The sequence below is a fragment of the Pipra filicauda genome, unplaced genomic scaffold (assembly GCF_003945595.2).
Source record: "Pipra filicauda isolate LSUMZ 115617 unplaced genomic scaffold, ASM394559v2 scaffold165_size2600900_pilon, whole genome shotgun sequence".
In the NCBI taxonomy this organism is placed as follows: Eukaryota; Metazoa; Chordata; class Aves; order Passeriformes; family Pipridae; genus Pipra; species Pipra filicauda.
The window spans coordinates 1942068-1957062 of NW_024104162.1; the positions used below are offsets into that span (position 1 = coordinate 1942068).

The 14995-nt window shown below is 55.3% G+C and overlaps 1 protein-coding gene across 2 annotated transcripts in view; it reads left to right on the plus strand.

The window, feature by feature from the left end:
• The first annotated feature begins 4671 nt into the window (after positions 1-4671).
• PLXNA1 (plexin A1) overlaps positions 4672-14995 on the plus strand; it is a 119486-nt gene continuing 109162 nt past the window's right edge. The window contains exon 1 of one of the 2 annotated variants that reach the window (XM_027714936.2): positions 4672-4776. The gene's annotated coding sequence lies outside the window, so the exon portion shown is untranslated. Of the gene's footprint in view, positions 4777-6510; positions 6904-14995 lie in introns of those variants that run through there. The other variant, XM_027714937.2, reaches the window with a different exon arrangement.

Below are 14995 nucleotides of genomic sequence, written 5' to 3' on the forward strand. Positions count from 1 at the left end.
ACAGTCATCGGTCAGGCAAGTCTTTTGGGAGCTGGGGATCAGCTTGGAGAAGAGCAGAGCGGGTCATCCCACTGGGTGTCCATCCTCCCTCATTGCAGCTGCGTGTCCTCCCCTGGGTCCCAGGTGCTGGCACTGATGCCCAGACTGGCCTCCCATTACAGACCTGGCAGGGTCCCCCAGAGCATCTCCCACTACCACAGCCTCTAGCACCCATCCCACCAAACCTCTTCCCAAATCAAAGTGTGCATCACTGCCAGTGTGACAGGCTGGGGAAATGAGGATACTCCCAGACCCCTCTTTCTCCTGATCCCCTTCAAGAAGATTCTCTTCTTGCTGAAATTTACAGTGGTGCTGCCTGCCCGTCAAGGCCTCTGATAGAAAATTTCCCATTTCAAGGAACATGAGTATGGTGGGGTGGAGGAAGAGGTTGCTTGCCCTTTTGTGGACCCCAGTGGTCTGGAGGGTGCCTGTAGCAGCAGGCACAGGATAAAAGCTGCACTGGCAGGCAGCAAAGTGCCTTCCTTCCCGGCCAGAGCTAGGAAAGGAGGAATGCTGCTGCCCTGCTGACAGCTCCTGTGCCACCCTGCATCTCTTCCCTGTGTGCCTCTCCAGCACCTTTTGCCCACTGCCCTTCACACTTCTGCAGCTGTGATCCCCTGAAATGGCTCTATTCATTACCCATTGTAATTCCACCCTGTATCCCCAGAGCTCTGCAGACACAGTTTGTTATATTGGCTGTCAAGAAGCTTAAAGAGCTGTTGATGCCTCCTGGAAAACTTTGACAAACCCTCTGGTTGGACCCAGTGCTGCTCCCCAGCCCAGCTGCCCAGAATTTCTGCTCCCAGGGCTGGATTAGCAAAGATGTCTGTGAGAACCCGAGGAGGGAAAAAACCCCATTACTGCCATCTGTGCAGAGCTGATACCCTCCTGGTGCCCATGCCCTTTGGGATGGATCCTTGAGACTGGCTGGGCAGAGTTTGGAGTGCAGAGTTTGGGTGTGAAGGTCCCCAAAGCCCACATTTGGGTTCCAGACTGTTCTCTGGGCCAGCCAGATTTCACAGCCCAAAAACTTCTGGGCTGAGGCCACTGGGTTTTTCTCATCCCTGTGTGTTGCTGTTCAGTGCAGGGGGTTTAAACCAGGGTTGCAGGCTCTGGGGGGTTCATTTTGCAATGGCCTGTGGGCGATAACCAAGGGAGGTGTTGCGCTTGAGAACCTGGGTGCACCATGCAGAACTCTGCCTTTTAGCAGAAATTTTCAGCAGTCAAAAATTGCAAACAGTTTTATAAAAAACTGTGAATTTATCTGATTATTTTTGATCCTTCACCACTCAGACTGGGTTAACCCAGCGAGCGGAGCAGAAGAGCCTCCCTACCTTTCTGGGCTCTCTCCAGCAACCCAATCCTCTCCCAGTTAGTTTCTCTTTTTGACAAAGTAGTTTTCAGGCTGCTTTTAGAGAACAAAATGCCCCTCAGTCTCTTTGGTGATGTAGGAAAGCGCCCCAGACATATCAAGAACAGATTGTCTCTCAATGTGATTTTGGTCAAAGTTGTGGGCAAGAAGTGCTGAGTCAGCATTCAGTGTAACGAGAAGGAGCCGGGTGAACCCCTCGCCCCTCATGGCTGGGCTTTGGGTGCAGCTGCCACCGGAGCCATCTCCTGCCTCCAGCCCCCCCTCCCAGCACCCTGCAGAGCGGGGAGCTCTGTAGTGCCTTTGAGGTGCCACTCAAGCTGCTGTCCTCAGGGCACGGCGAGGCTGTCAGCCCTCGGGGTCTGTTAGGGAAGGGGGGTGAGGATGCTCGGGGAGGTTGGGGATGAACAGAGCAATTGAAGCCCCGTGGGAGGCAGGATAAAAGGCCAAGTTTCCTGAGATAACGAGGGTCTCTCTGCAGGGGTGAGTTGCCCAGACACGGGGGAAGCCATGTGAGTGACAAGCGTGTCCCAGTGCCCGCCGGGCACGGTGTCAGATGAGCCATCGGACCAGCCACGTGAGCTCTGTTGGTCACTGTGAGTCAGGCTGCTTCCCACACAGTACAGTCCTGGGATCTACCCTGCCATGTCCCTCCTAACACTGTGCTGGGCTCTGGCATGGGAGTTCTTGGATTTTCTTGCTGTTTTGTTTTTTTCCCTTCTGTCAGGGCTGGGCCCTCATTGGTGGCTCAGGATGCACCCTCAGCCAGATGCTCATTCTTTTCATGGCTCCAGCACCTTGGTTCCCCTTGTCACTGGATGGATGCTGTGGGTAAGAATCCATTTTTCAGCAAAAATAAATCGCCACAGTTTCCCATCCCAGGGGCACACGGGAATGGTAGCGCTGGCCCGGAGGTCGACACTGCTGCATCGCTGAGTCCTGCTCTGGGAAGGGAGAATTCATTCCTCTTCTTTTGCCTTTGTGGCAGGAGATGGCAGCCGTGGGACCGAGGTGCCCATGCACCAGCTCTGGGAGAGAGCAAATTTAAAAGCAGTGGTGGGAGATTTCCTGAATATCTCTCCTTTCTTCTTTATTCGTTTAAGAGGTTTCGCTGTCTCGGTAACTCCCCTGAGAGACAGGAGCAGGAGCCTCTTTGGATGTGAATACCTGACAAGTTTTTAATGTGAAAGGAATTTACTAAATTTAGTCTCTTGGAGGAAGAAGAAAAAAAAAAGGAGAAGTGTTTCAGTCTGGGGGAAGCGATCCAAATCCCAGCCACTTCTCTGCCGGCAGAGCTTGACGATGTCTCTGTCTCAAAAGCTTTTAAGTCTGGGCCCCATGTGTGTCTGTGCACAAATAAGAGGTGGGAGAATGGCAGGCACTGACACAGTGCCCTGGGGGAACGTGCCTGTTCCCAGCTCCCCCTGCCTCCTGGAGATGGATGCTGGTGAGGGCAGGATGGGGGGATAAATGAGGAAAAAAACCCTGTTGTCTGAATTGCAGGGACATAATCTTTGCTCTCAGGTGGGCTCTGAGCAACGTGTGAGCATTGAGGTGCTGAGGGCTGGAAGAGAAGTGCATCTCTAGTGTTGAACTCAGTCAAATTACCCTTTTTTCCTCAATCTTTCTACCCTCGGTGGAGCCTCCGAGGGCCCAGTTTCTTCTCTTCTGGTGTTTGAGATTCACTAGGTGCCTCCTTTTTTCCCTTCCATGTCCTCTCCCAAAGTACCCTGTGGTGATCCTGCTTCCCATTTCTATAGTTCTTCTTGTCGGAGGGTCAAGGAGCTGCTACATGTTTGTAGCTCAGCCCACACGGAGACATGCACACCTGCTGGGATGGCGAGGGAGGAGATCTGCATGTGTGACTGCACAAGGTAACCACACACCTTCTATCATGGACAGGGCAACTCCCAAACTCCCACAGTGTGTCCCTGCCTAAGGGGCAAAACATCCCAGTGTTGAGAACTGGTGGTGATAAAGATCTGGCTGGTTGCACCCTTGAAAACCTGGGTGAACAAGCCCCCTTTTGCTGATTTTCCCCATGCTGCAGCACACGGTGGGCCCCCGTAAAACATAACCATCTGCAGCTCTATTTCCTAATGGGCAGGTCAGAATAGAGCCATTCCCTGCCATTTCCATCCCAAAGGTCACTCCCAAAATCACTGGCTATCCAAATGACAAACGCTGTATTTATTCCTGGTGGCCTTTACAAAAGTCCCTTCCCCAGGGAGAGATGATGGAGCATTTTGGTCGGGCCTACCCAAACATGCAGGACCCCTTGCTGGGGGCAGGCAGGGCTCCAGGGGGACACAGCTGTCCCCATGAAGGGACACAGCGGCTGGAACAGTGAGAGGGGAGAGCGTAAGGGTGGCGTAAGGGCGTAAGGGTGGGGGAATGAAGGTGACAAAAGTGGATGGCACCGAGTGTGCTTAAAAAAAGACAAACAACCCCTTCAGACCCCTAATTAATATTTTTGAATGTTTTAAAAATTATTTTTATTAAAAATAATATTTTTAAAATAATATTTTAAAAATCAATACTTTAAAAAGTAAACACATAAAATATAAAATAATAAATAATATATTTATTATATATTTATATACAATGTAGTATTATATTGCAATGTATATATATTATAAATATATATTTATATTTTAAAACACAAAAAATAATACATTAAAATTAAATTTTTAAGCAGAATGCGTACGGTGCCAGCGGGACGATGCTGAACGGACACCCCTGGGGAACGCAGTCCCGCCGTGGGCTGCAGGGGGCCGGCCGGCGGGGACCCTCAGGTAGGTCCGGGCCCCGCTCTTTGCGGTCCTCACAGCACCATCACCGCTTTTGGCCCCGGCCCCGCGCTGCATCGCCCTTTTAACGCGGGCGGAGGGCGGGCCGGCCCCTCCCTCCCTCCCTCCCTCTCTCTCCCCGTTCTTCCCCCCTCTCTCCCCTCCCTCCGTTCCTTCCCCACCTCGGGCGCCCCCTGGAGGCGGCGCGCGCTCGCAGGCGCGCCCCCGCCTCCCCCCTCCCCTCCCTTTCCCTCGCGCCGCCGGTGCGGGGCGTGCGCGCGCGCGGCGGCGGCGGCGGGGGCGCGCGCGGCGGGCGGCGTTCCGTCGGGGCCCCGCGCCCCGTCCCATTCATGCGGGGCAGCGGCGGCGGCGGCGGCGCGAGCGAGGCGGGCGCGGAGCCCCGGGCGGCGGCGGCGGAGGTGGCGGTGGGGAGGGGAGGCGGGCGCGGAGGAGGAGGAGGAGGAGGGGACGGAGGAGAAGGAGGAGGCGGCGGCGGAGAAGGCGGCGGCGGCCCGGCGGGCGGCTCGGTGTGGAATGCAATTATGGCTGGCACGGCGGAGGCGAGCGGGGACCGGAGCCGTGAGTAAACCGGGGTTGCAACTTTCGGGCGCGGCGCGCGATTGTGTCCGATCGGTGGGTTTGCTGAAAAAATAACGCAGATTTGGCTTTTATTGCCACCCCCCAAAAATTTTGGCTTTATCTCGCCATCGCTGGCCCGGGCAGGGCACGGCGGCCCCGTCGGGGGGCGCGGAGGGGCCGCGGCGGCCGGGCCGGGCAGGGCTGGGCTGGGCCGGGCAGGGCCGCGCTGCTGCCTCCCGGGGCCAGCCCGCATTGCGCCCCGCGGCCCCGGGAGCCGCCTCCCGCCGGGGGACAAAAACCCCGCCGGGACCGAGTCTCTTTCTTTACCCGCCCCACGCCCCGCGTGGATCCCGCGGCGGGGCGCCCGGGACCGGGCAGGTGCGGGCTGGACGGGGTGGGGACCCCCTCCGTGCTCGGAGCTGGTGGGGCTGGGGCGGTACCGCGGGGTCCCGGGGGTCCCTCCCTGCCCAGTGTAGCGGCGGGACTCGGCCACCTCCCTGCCCGCTGCAGCCCGCCCGCCCCGGCTCCCGGCGGGGCTCGCTGCCCCGGCCCCGCCGCCCCGCTGCCCGCCCGGGTCCGGCACTGCTGGGGACGTGAGCGGGGCTCAGCCTTCCCCGGACTCGCCGCCTCGGATTCCGCATCTTCCCTGCCCTGCAACCGGCATCGTGCTGCCCCACATCCCCGCTCTCATCCCTGTGTCCGCGCAGCCCCGTGTCCCCGCTGCCATCTCCGCATCGCGCTGCCCCACATTCATCGCCGCTGCCGTTCCCGCATTGTGCTGCCCCACATCCATTCACGCATTCTCGCTGCTTCTCATCCCCGCATCCCGGCGGGGCGCGGTGAGCGGCATCCGGGCTGAACTCGCCCTGGAGCCCGTAGCGTCGCCGTTCCCTCCGCGCTCCCCGTTCCCCAGCCACCGGCGGAAGGGATGCCGGGGGTGCTCTGCGAGCTGGGATGGGATATGATGGAATGGGGTGGGATATGATGGAATGGGGTGGGATGGCCGCCGTCACCCTCGTTATGATTGTTACTATTGTGATCGCGCTGTAGTTTGGCAGCGCAGCGCTGGGCACCTCCGAGCGAGGCGTGGGAGGCTGCGGTACCTGTGTGCGGGGCTGCGCGCCGGTGCGCGCCTCCCGCCGCCGGGATGAACGTGGAAGGTGGCGAATAAAGCCGGCTGCGCGCTCGGTGTGCCTTAGCCCTTTCCCATTTATGCCCAGCGAACACGCACGCCAGCTCCGGCGTACGATCGGGGAGGGATTTGCAAAATTTCTGTGGCATGCTGAAATAAATCCCGAAATCCCGCAATCCCTTCTCCTCCCTTATCTTCCTTGCGGGAAAATTCTTCCTTCTGCCCCTGGCCGAGCGCCGGGGTGGGGGGAGCCAGGGAAGGGGGGCTGGTGTGTAAACAGGGCTTAACATGAAGGTCACTGGTTAAAGAGGAGACGGATGGGAGAGAAAAGACAGGCATTAACCTCACTTGTTAGCTCCCTCCTGCCTCCTGCTTGGGGAGGACAAAACAAAAGCAGAACCTGCTAACGGGGGGATGAATATTCATAATCCTTCTCGTGTGCTGCGGGACACGGAGGGGAGAAAAGTTGGGCAGATGAGCTGCCTCCCGAAGCTGCTTTTCCTTCAAGTTGCGAGAAAATCCCTTTTTGCTGAGCGAGAACTGTGTCGGGGGGAATTACCAGCCTTTTGCTGGATTTCTTTTCATTTTTCATTTTTTCATTTCTTTTGTGTGCGGCTGCAAGAAGAAAAAAAAAAAGAGGAGCTGAGGCTATTGACTACATCAAAGGTTATCCATTTGAAAACACCATTTTCCTCTGAACAGCGGCTAATTGCTTCCTGAACAATCCCAGGGTCTTTTGTATATACTCAGTGGGTAAAATGAGTGACTCGATGTCTCTCTCTCAAGACACTGGTGACCGAACAGGGCGGAAAGGTGGAGAAGCCAAGGAAAAGCAGTGGGGCAGAAGCCTCTGGGAGGATGCATGGATAATTTCTTAAGTGGCTGCAAGGAGGGAAGGTTTTTTTTTCTACCCGCTCGCTGCCGTGCGATCTGCTTGTGCCAGTGGATGCCGGTGCCGGCAGCGGTGTGGCGACACGGGGCCGTAAGGAAGGCTGGTAAGGAAGTTTGGATTCAAAATACCCGATCATGTGTGTGATTTGGTGCTTCCCATCCGCCCGCGGCTTTGGCTGCCGATGCCGTTCCTCCGAGAGCGGCAAGCCTGGATGCGCTCGCAGCTCCCGAGGGTCTGCGGGGACGCAGCGCCGGGGGCTGGCTGGCTCCTGCTCTCTTGCGTGGCTGGGCTTTCTGCAGCTGCTACCCCTGAAGATTAAAGTTTTAGCGACGTTGCTTTTGTTAGCACGGTGATAGCGGCATCGGTGAGAGTTTTCCCCTCTTGGCTTGGTTTTTTATTTTTTTATTTTTTTTTTTTTTAATAGAAGCATCGGATTTGGAGCAGAGCAGAGGCATCCGCCTTCGTGCATGCTGAGGCTGTGCACGGAGCTGCGGAGCAGAGCCCTTGTGCTCCGTGACACAAAGCCCTCTCCCCGAGCTAGGCAGTGCCCTGCGAGAGAGAAACAAACTCCTCTGAACTCCGCTGGAGACGGGGCCGAGGGCCATGTCGGCGGCTCCCGGCGAGCGCTGTTTCGCCCGAGCTCTGCGCAGCCGAAATGGAAGAGGGTAATAAAGCGGCGCTGCTGCGTTCTGGCAGGGCTGCCTCCCCTCCTCCATGGCGGCAGCAGCCGGGGCTGGCCCCTGCCCTGCTCCCCGGTGTGTCACACCGGGCCGTTTATTTCGGTGGGTACGCTGCGTTTGACATCTGCTGAACAAAGGGAAGGATCCGGCCCTGGGATCGGACTTAAAGAAGGGAACTTGTGCGTGTTTTATTTTCTAGGCCGAGTGGGGGTCAGGGCCTTTGTTGCTGCCAGCCTTGCTCCTGGCTGTAGCACTAACTGCTGTCGAGAGCCGGACTCAGCCGTGAGCTGGGCATTTCGGAGCAGGAATGCCTGGTGCTGCCGTGCTGGCACTGCCGCCTGCCTGCAAACCGGGGGGAGCCTTGCCTGCAGCATCGGGCTTCTGCTGAGTCCCACGGGGCTTTGTTGTGAGACCGCCTTTCTGTGTAGGGTGTTTCCAGTGCTTTAGTCGTTTGCGTTTGCCAAGAAGGAGTCAGTCATGGTTTTTGGCACCTCCAGCTCCATAGAAGGAAGAGGAACCTTGGAAGAGCCTGGATAGCAGAGGCGCTGCCATCCCTGTGTAAAACAGCGGGAGGGTGGGCATGGGTCACCCCGATTCCCATATGCCATCTTCACTGCCTGCAAGCTTGGATTTTGCATTGACCTAAACTGATGGGATGTATGTGTTGGGACATTGGTTTGGTGCTGTGGTCCATGAATGTCTCTTCCAGGTTGTGTCCTTATGTAGTTGTGTGCTATATGGAAGAAACCAGTGGGTAGGGGACTTCTGACCAGTGTTTGAGTGATGAATGGCTTGGTGGTGTGCCGTGTGTGTGGAGGAAGGCCCAAGGGCAGGGAATCATGGCTGATGTGGAGCTCAGTTCAGCATGGACCACAACCCCTTACCTCTCCTGAGTAGGTATCGGGGCCCCTTTTCCCAGCAAGGTGCAGAGTGCTGTGGCTCCATGCAAAATGAGGAGTGTTTGCCATCATCCAGTGCTGAGGTGGCTGGTTTGGCATTAGACTGGAGACAAACAGCTGCTTCTCTGTCTGGAGCCCTGGTCATTGCTATGGGGAACATCCCACTACAAATATATGGTACTTGGTGAGAACATGTATGTTCTGACATTGTCTCTGACCCACAGTCTCAGTCATGCCTCTTTTATTCCTGCCCAGGATGCAGCATGGAAGCTGTGTAGGTACCCCAACATGGTCCTCCGGCTACACTTGGAAGTCAAGTTTGAGCAAACATCTTGTCCATCATGGAGGAAAAAAACTCCAGCCAATAAGTTTTGATGGTTTCAGTGCCAGGCATGGGCAGTCCTGGCTCTTCTCCCCTGCACTCGGCATGTGGTGTAGCCAAAATACACATCTTCCCACGGGTTCATCAGAGTGTGGCTGGGCATGGGAAGGTGTCCTTGTTTGCCTTGCTTCCCTGAGCATTCCGCATCTGTGGCTGCCTCCAGCCCTTGTTCCAGGGGGAAGCCACCATTTAAAAACCTGAATGAAAAACATTTCAAAGTTTATTTTCCCTTTAGCTAAGGCTTGGCACACCTTTTTGTTGCTGGTACGCTGAGAGGTTTGCGTCTGGAGAAAAGCTCCATGTCCAGATTGCCAGGCTCACATTCCACAAACACTTTTGCTCCTTTCTCCTCTGAAGTCGCCTTGTGTGGTGCAAGGTGGACTATTTTGGGTGACTTCTCTATCCCCTCAGTGTGGGATGTCTTGGTGTGATGGGGGACAAATTTAACTCTGCCCTGTGGGCTATTCTGTGCTAGTCTGTGTGGGGGGGCTGAGACCCTTGTGAGCTGCCTGAACCACAAAGGAGATTTTTTTATTGCTGGGGTCAACCCAGGGCCTGGTGTGAACCAGGTTGCAATATCCTCTTTGCTCCTTGAGCTGAGATTGTGAGGGATTTTGCTGGAGAAAGTGCCCGGGGTGACAACATACCAGGGGTGCCAGGGTCAGGCTGCATGGGTCTGGGTGATCTGCTCTGTGGGGACTATCTCCTCCTCATTTCTCCTCCTCCTTACTGGCAGCCTATGGATCAGTCCCGGGGCTCAGTGCCCGCCTGCCCATCTCGAACGTCCCGCAATCTGCTGTCCAACTTGGCACAGAGACCCGGGAGCGTTGGTAATCCAATTTGGGCAGTTTAGCTGCACTTTGCTCTCCGTGCTGCTGGCCAGAGCTCGGGAGCTTTAATCCGGCTGATGACCCCGGCTTGAGTAACCACGACAATTTGCTTGATCCAGTTTTCCTTTCTGTCGCGGTGGAGGACAGAGGCTGAGGCTGTTTCCGAGTCCTGTCTGTGGTATCCGTGACAGTTTCCAGGTGTAGGTACGTGTAGGGACCAGAGGGTGAGGGGAGCGTGGAGGGGCACTGCAATCCCCACTTTCCCTTTGGGAGATTTCTCCTTCCCCCTTCCCACTTTCTTTCTGCTCTCGCTCTTTTTTGGGTAAAGATAAACCCTTCTTCCGGAGTTATTTTGTGACATACTATTATTTTCAGAAAGGCGAAGCCAAGAAAAATAAAAGCTTCTCTCTTCCTTGGATTGCCTACTGTTTAATGTACAAAATACAGGGGTGGTAATTGCGTTAAAACATATATAATTATACTGGAGGGAGAAAAAAAAGTTCTTGCTAATTGCACGGATGTTTTGAACTGATAGATGTTGAGCGATTTGTGTTTTCTTGGGAGTTTGGTGGAGCAGAGCTACGGTCCAGCATGTGAGGGGTTAGGAGCAGGGCTAGTTTCCCACAGTTATTGGGAAGCTGGGATGCTCCAAACCCCTCTGGAGTAGTGTCAGGGGTGTCTGGGGCCCGATACTTTGAGGATCTACACCCATCCAGGCAAGTCTTGGTGTCATTGTAGGAGCCCTGCGAGTCCCTTTGCTTTACGTGCTTAGTTAAACAACTCCTCGCATGTCAAAATACTCAGACTCTCCTGCAGAAGTAAATTCCTGGCAACAGGAGAGGCAGATTCCTGTGTTAGGGGATGAAATTTCCTGCGTGATGTAGACCCACATCCAAGGGCTGTTCCCCCGCTTTAACACTGTGTAGGCACAACTGGGTGCTTCTGGCAGCTGATCCTTTGGGCAGGGCGGGAGGAAGGATGGTCACACACGTTTCGGATGGCATGATGTGGAAAACCACATTTCCTTCTGTGAATGCCGACCCCGTCAGAGCTGCCGATAACATCGCAGGTAATTATAATGGCAGTAAATTGTTTGCTTTGTGCGTGCGGCCGGGCTTTGTGTACGGGCGGCTGCTTCGCTCTTCCTGTGCAGACTGTTAGTTTCAACAGGGGAAGAGGAAAACCCAAAAATATTTTAGGAGGAGTTTAAAAATAATCTTGGAGCCTTGGTTGGTGGGCAGGATGTTTCGCAGAATCGTGTTCCCCGCTGGTCCACGTCCAGACCTGTGGCCCTCGGAAGGCTTAACTGGATAGTGTTAAGTCCTGTCTTGTCATTTTGGCCAGCCTGAGGGCTTGCTGTCGGGCTCTGGGAACTGGAGGGAGCCAGGAGTCGGCCCTGGGATTTGAGTTTTGGGCTGGGTGGGTCTGTCTGCCCTGTAGCAGAGCAGTGTCAGAGATGGGGCATGAGCCCGAGCTTATAGCTGCTGAGGCCTTTGTAAAACATTTAAATCTATTCCCCAGTGTCACACTCCCTCCACCCCCTTCTGCTTCTCCATGGTTTTTATTCCTAGAAGTGTTGGCATGCTGGCAGAGTCCCTGCCTGCCCGCTGCTGCTTATCTCCGTGTCCGGCTCCTGGATGGCTGTTTCCTTTCTGGAGTCAAGGGGGGCTCTCCCGTCTCTGGCGGGACCAGAATCAGCCTGATGAGCCCTGCTGAAGTCAAGAACCTGTTTTTCAGGCTGATGTCATCGGGAAGAAATGGGGGAGGAGGAAGGCAGGAAGGCAGTGCTGTTTCCGAAGGAGAGCCGCCGCTGAGCCCCATGACGCCGCCAGCAGCCCTGGCTTCCAGCAGCCCCGGCTTCCACCGCCACCCGCTATTATTCCTTATCAGCTCGGCGGAGGTGCCCGCGGGCCTGCCGGCACACGCGGGACAGGTCCTGCTCTGCACGGCCTCGTGCCTGTGGGGGCGAGAGGTGGGAGGGAGGGATGCGACCGTGCCAGGGCAGCGTGTCAGCTCGCAGCCAAGCGAGATATCTTTTGTCCCGCTGGGTGTGCCCTGTATAGCCCCCTGGCCCGCTGTGGGGTGATGGCACTTTGCTGGAGCTGCCATCCAGCCGCCTTCATTACCAGAAAGTGGATTTTTTTGCCTTGGACAGTCCTCCCAGCACAAGTGGGCAACTGCCTCCTCTGTTTTGCGCCGAAGGAGCAGATCCATTATGCTGGTGCCTGTTGGAGCCTCAGCCCCTTGTGCACGGTGTCAGGTGATAGCAGCACACCTGGGTCCAGCGTGGGTTGGGGCTGCAACCAGGATCTGCAGGGAGAGGAACAGCCTTGCTCTGCTCTCCCTCCCAGCCAGCATCTCTTGAGCTGCATCTACGCTTTGACATGTGCTCTGCCCAGGCTGGGTGGTAAGACCCCCTTGCTGTGGGTGGTGGGGTGGGGGTGTGCCAGGGTGGGGGCTGTGCTGGCACTGCCCATCGGAGAGCAGAGTGCAGGCACAGCCCCTGCCCTGGTGCCTCCCTGTTTGTATCAGATACTCTTTGCCCTCTGTGCTGCGAATGAAGCCCCTGATGGACTCTGGGAGCAGTTTCCCCTGCAGTGGTGTTGCTGTGGGGGGACTTTTGGGCTCTTCCCCTTCTCTTCCTGTCCCCCTGCCAAGAGAGGCTGCGCTAGCTCTCTGGCTGTCTCACTTCTCCTGGGTCAGCTCCACCTTGGGCAAATAAAACATGGGGCCGTGCTGAGCTGGGATCTCCACAGGGGAAGCAGAGCCAGGACCTGAGTCATTTCCAGCTGTAGTGCTTGGGGCAGCATGAGTGGGACGGCAGAGAGGGAAGGGTGGGAGGTTGAGGGGGGAAGGAAAGGCACATATGGCTTGGGAAACCTCGATTGGAGAAGTTTTGTGGTCTGTTTGGTCTGTTTTAATCAGAACTAACTGTGGCGGCAGTTGTGCTCAGCTTGCCACAGGACAGCACGAATGCTGGTGTCAGCACGGGGCCGGGCGGAAGCATGGGAATTTCAGCTCAGCAGGGATTAAACCAGCCCCAGAATGACCTCCCTTTACGGGGAGCAGAGGGTGTCCAGCAACCAGGAATGCTCCTGTGGCAGTGCTTCGTTGCAAAGCGGGAGCTCTCCAGATTCCCACTGAGATTCCAGGGAAGAGCAGCTCTCCCAAGGGCTTTGTGCAGGCTGGTAGGAGGTGCAGAGGTGTGCGCTTGTGTTGGAGAGGGGAAAACCCAACTTGGAGAACTGGGCTGGAAGAGGTGTGTTGATCTGGGGAGCATTGATCTGAGGTGCATTGATCATCAACTTGTGTTTGTGGCTGCCATGGCCCAGTGAGGGATGTGGAGCAGGAGGTTTGGGAGTGAAAAGTGATATGTTATGCCACAGGGAGTGAAATCAGAAAAGGTAAGGATGCTGATGGTGAGAGGACTTCTCATTGAACTTCTCTGCTGGCTGTTGGGAAACCTGGCTTGTGCGTGACCATCTGGGTCTCTGCAGGTCTAACTGGACCATGGTGACCTCTGCCAGCAGGGCTGTTTTCTGGACATTTATATGGGGCAGTGAACTGACGGGATGTGAGAACCAGGGTCTGGGAGTGCATGGACCAAAGCCAAAGTGGAAGGTGGCCTTCAGGGCACTTGATCTGGACTTCTTTGCACTGAAGCAGAGAGCAAAATGTTGTTAATTGGTCCTGGTTGAGGTGGCAAAACACATCAGTCTGGGGTTTGAAGCCTTGAGTGAGTGTTGATAGTAGGAAGCCACAGTGCCATGTGTGTCTCAGTGCCTTGGATTGGGGTCTGCAGCGTGATGAGAGGTAGAGGGATTTGGAATGAGGTGTTGTACTCTGTGTATGCTGATGGACAAACTTCCTGAAGCAGCATGAGGAGGCAGCAGGCTGCGTCTTGTGCGGATGGTCACCCTGTGGTGCACTGGTCTCCATCCCAGGCATCAGTTGATCCAGGTCTTTATATTCCTCCCTTGGCTGCAGGAGCACAAGGAAAGGGTGGGGTGCACTCTCCTGGAAGTACACAGCCAGCATGTGGGCTGCATATGGAAAGCCCCTCAGCAGCCCTCATAGGGTCTCTATATGAACTGTAATACCCAAAAGAGTTGTGGGAATAAGGCAGAGGACGGCCATTGGTTCTCACTTTCGTCATAGCTAGATGGAGTTGGGAAATATGTGTAAGGTCTCAGTGATGCCTGGTTTCTGTGGCAGGGATAAGCAGTCCTGGCAAGACCTGCTGAGGCTATCCTTGTGTGCCTCTCTGCCTTGGGATGTTGTAGTTGTGGGCAGCCTGCATTTCCATATTGGAACTGCTTGTGAGTGCTTTTTGGAAGGGCTCTCTGCAGGGCAGCATGCAGTCTCTTGATGGTAGGAGCACGTGGTGGCTCCAGAGCTGTTCTCCTTGATCTGACGGGACTTCTTGCAGAGGACTGGAGAAGGGGAATTGTGCGCTTGAAAAATGCTCTTTAATTTCCTCACTGCTTGTTCTTTTATGATCCTTTCAGCTGAGGGTCAAGCTTCATGAGCCCTTGGGCAGTAGATGGCTCCTTCTGCTTGTCATGTTTCTCAAGACAAAAGAGGTTGAATTCCTCTCCCAGAAGATCCTTGCAGGGCAGGAGCAGAAGCTGCTGTGCCCATATTCGCTGCAGTGACAGGGCAGGAGAGAGTCCTCAGCCCCTGCCTGTGGGGGAAAACTGAAGGTCCTAAGATATTCCTGATTGAGTGATAGCAATGGAGATTGCAGCACTGGGGCAGCTTCAAAACCTGTCATTGATTTCATCAGGGTGTGGTTTGAGCCAGGGATAAGATTCATAATGATTTAACTGCTGGTTAAGGAGAGACTCCAGACAAATAGTTTTCAATGGTTGTGTATGGTGAAGGAAGGAGTTAAAGTTTAGCCCCGTTGCAGAGATTGCAGTATGTAGTGCAGCTCTAACTCTACCACCACCAGGCTTTCCTCATTGTTGCAAGGCTTTTCCTGGGCAGATGAACCTAAAAATACACCAGCTGTATGGTGAGGCTGCCTCTCCTGTGGCCTGCAGGCTTTTCTCTCCCTGGATAGTTTCCCCTCTCTCCCCTTTGCTAATTACTGGCAGCTCAAAGGTGGTCCCTTCTCGACTGTTTCTTATTGCTGAGAGCAGCAAGTGCCTTGGAGAGATTACAGCTAAAGGCCCATTAGATGCCATTGCCCCTTTCTGGGGTCGGTTTTGGGGTCTGGGGTTTTCAATCCCATGCCTTCTCTCTTCCAGCCTCCCTTGCAAAGTTCAAGGCTGTAAAGCTCTAGAGGTGGTTTTCAGGGAGCCAACCCGTGGGATCTTGCTGATACAGTAGCAGGGATGACAAGGCGGGTCTGTGAGTGCACCTCTGTGCTTGTCTGCATGTTTTCAACGCTGTCTCCGGG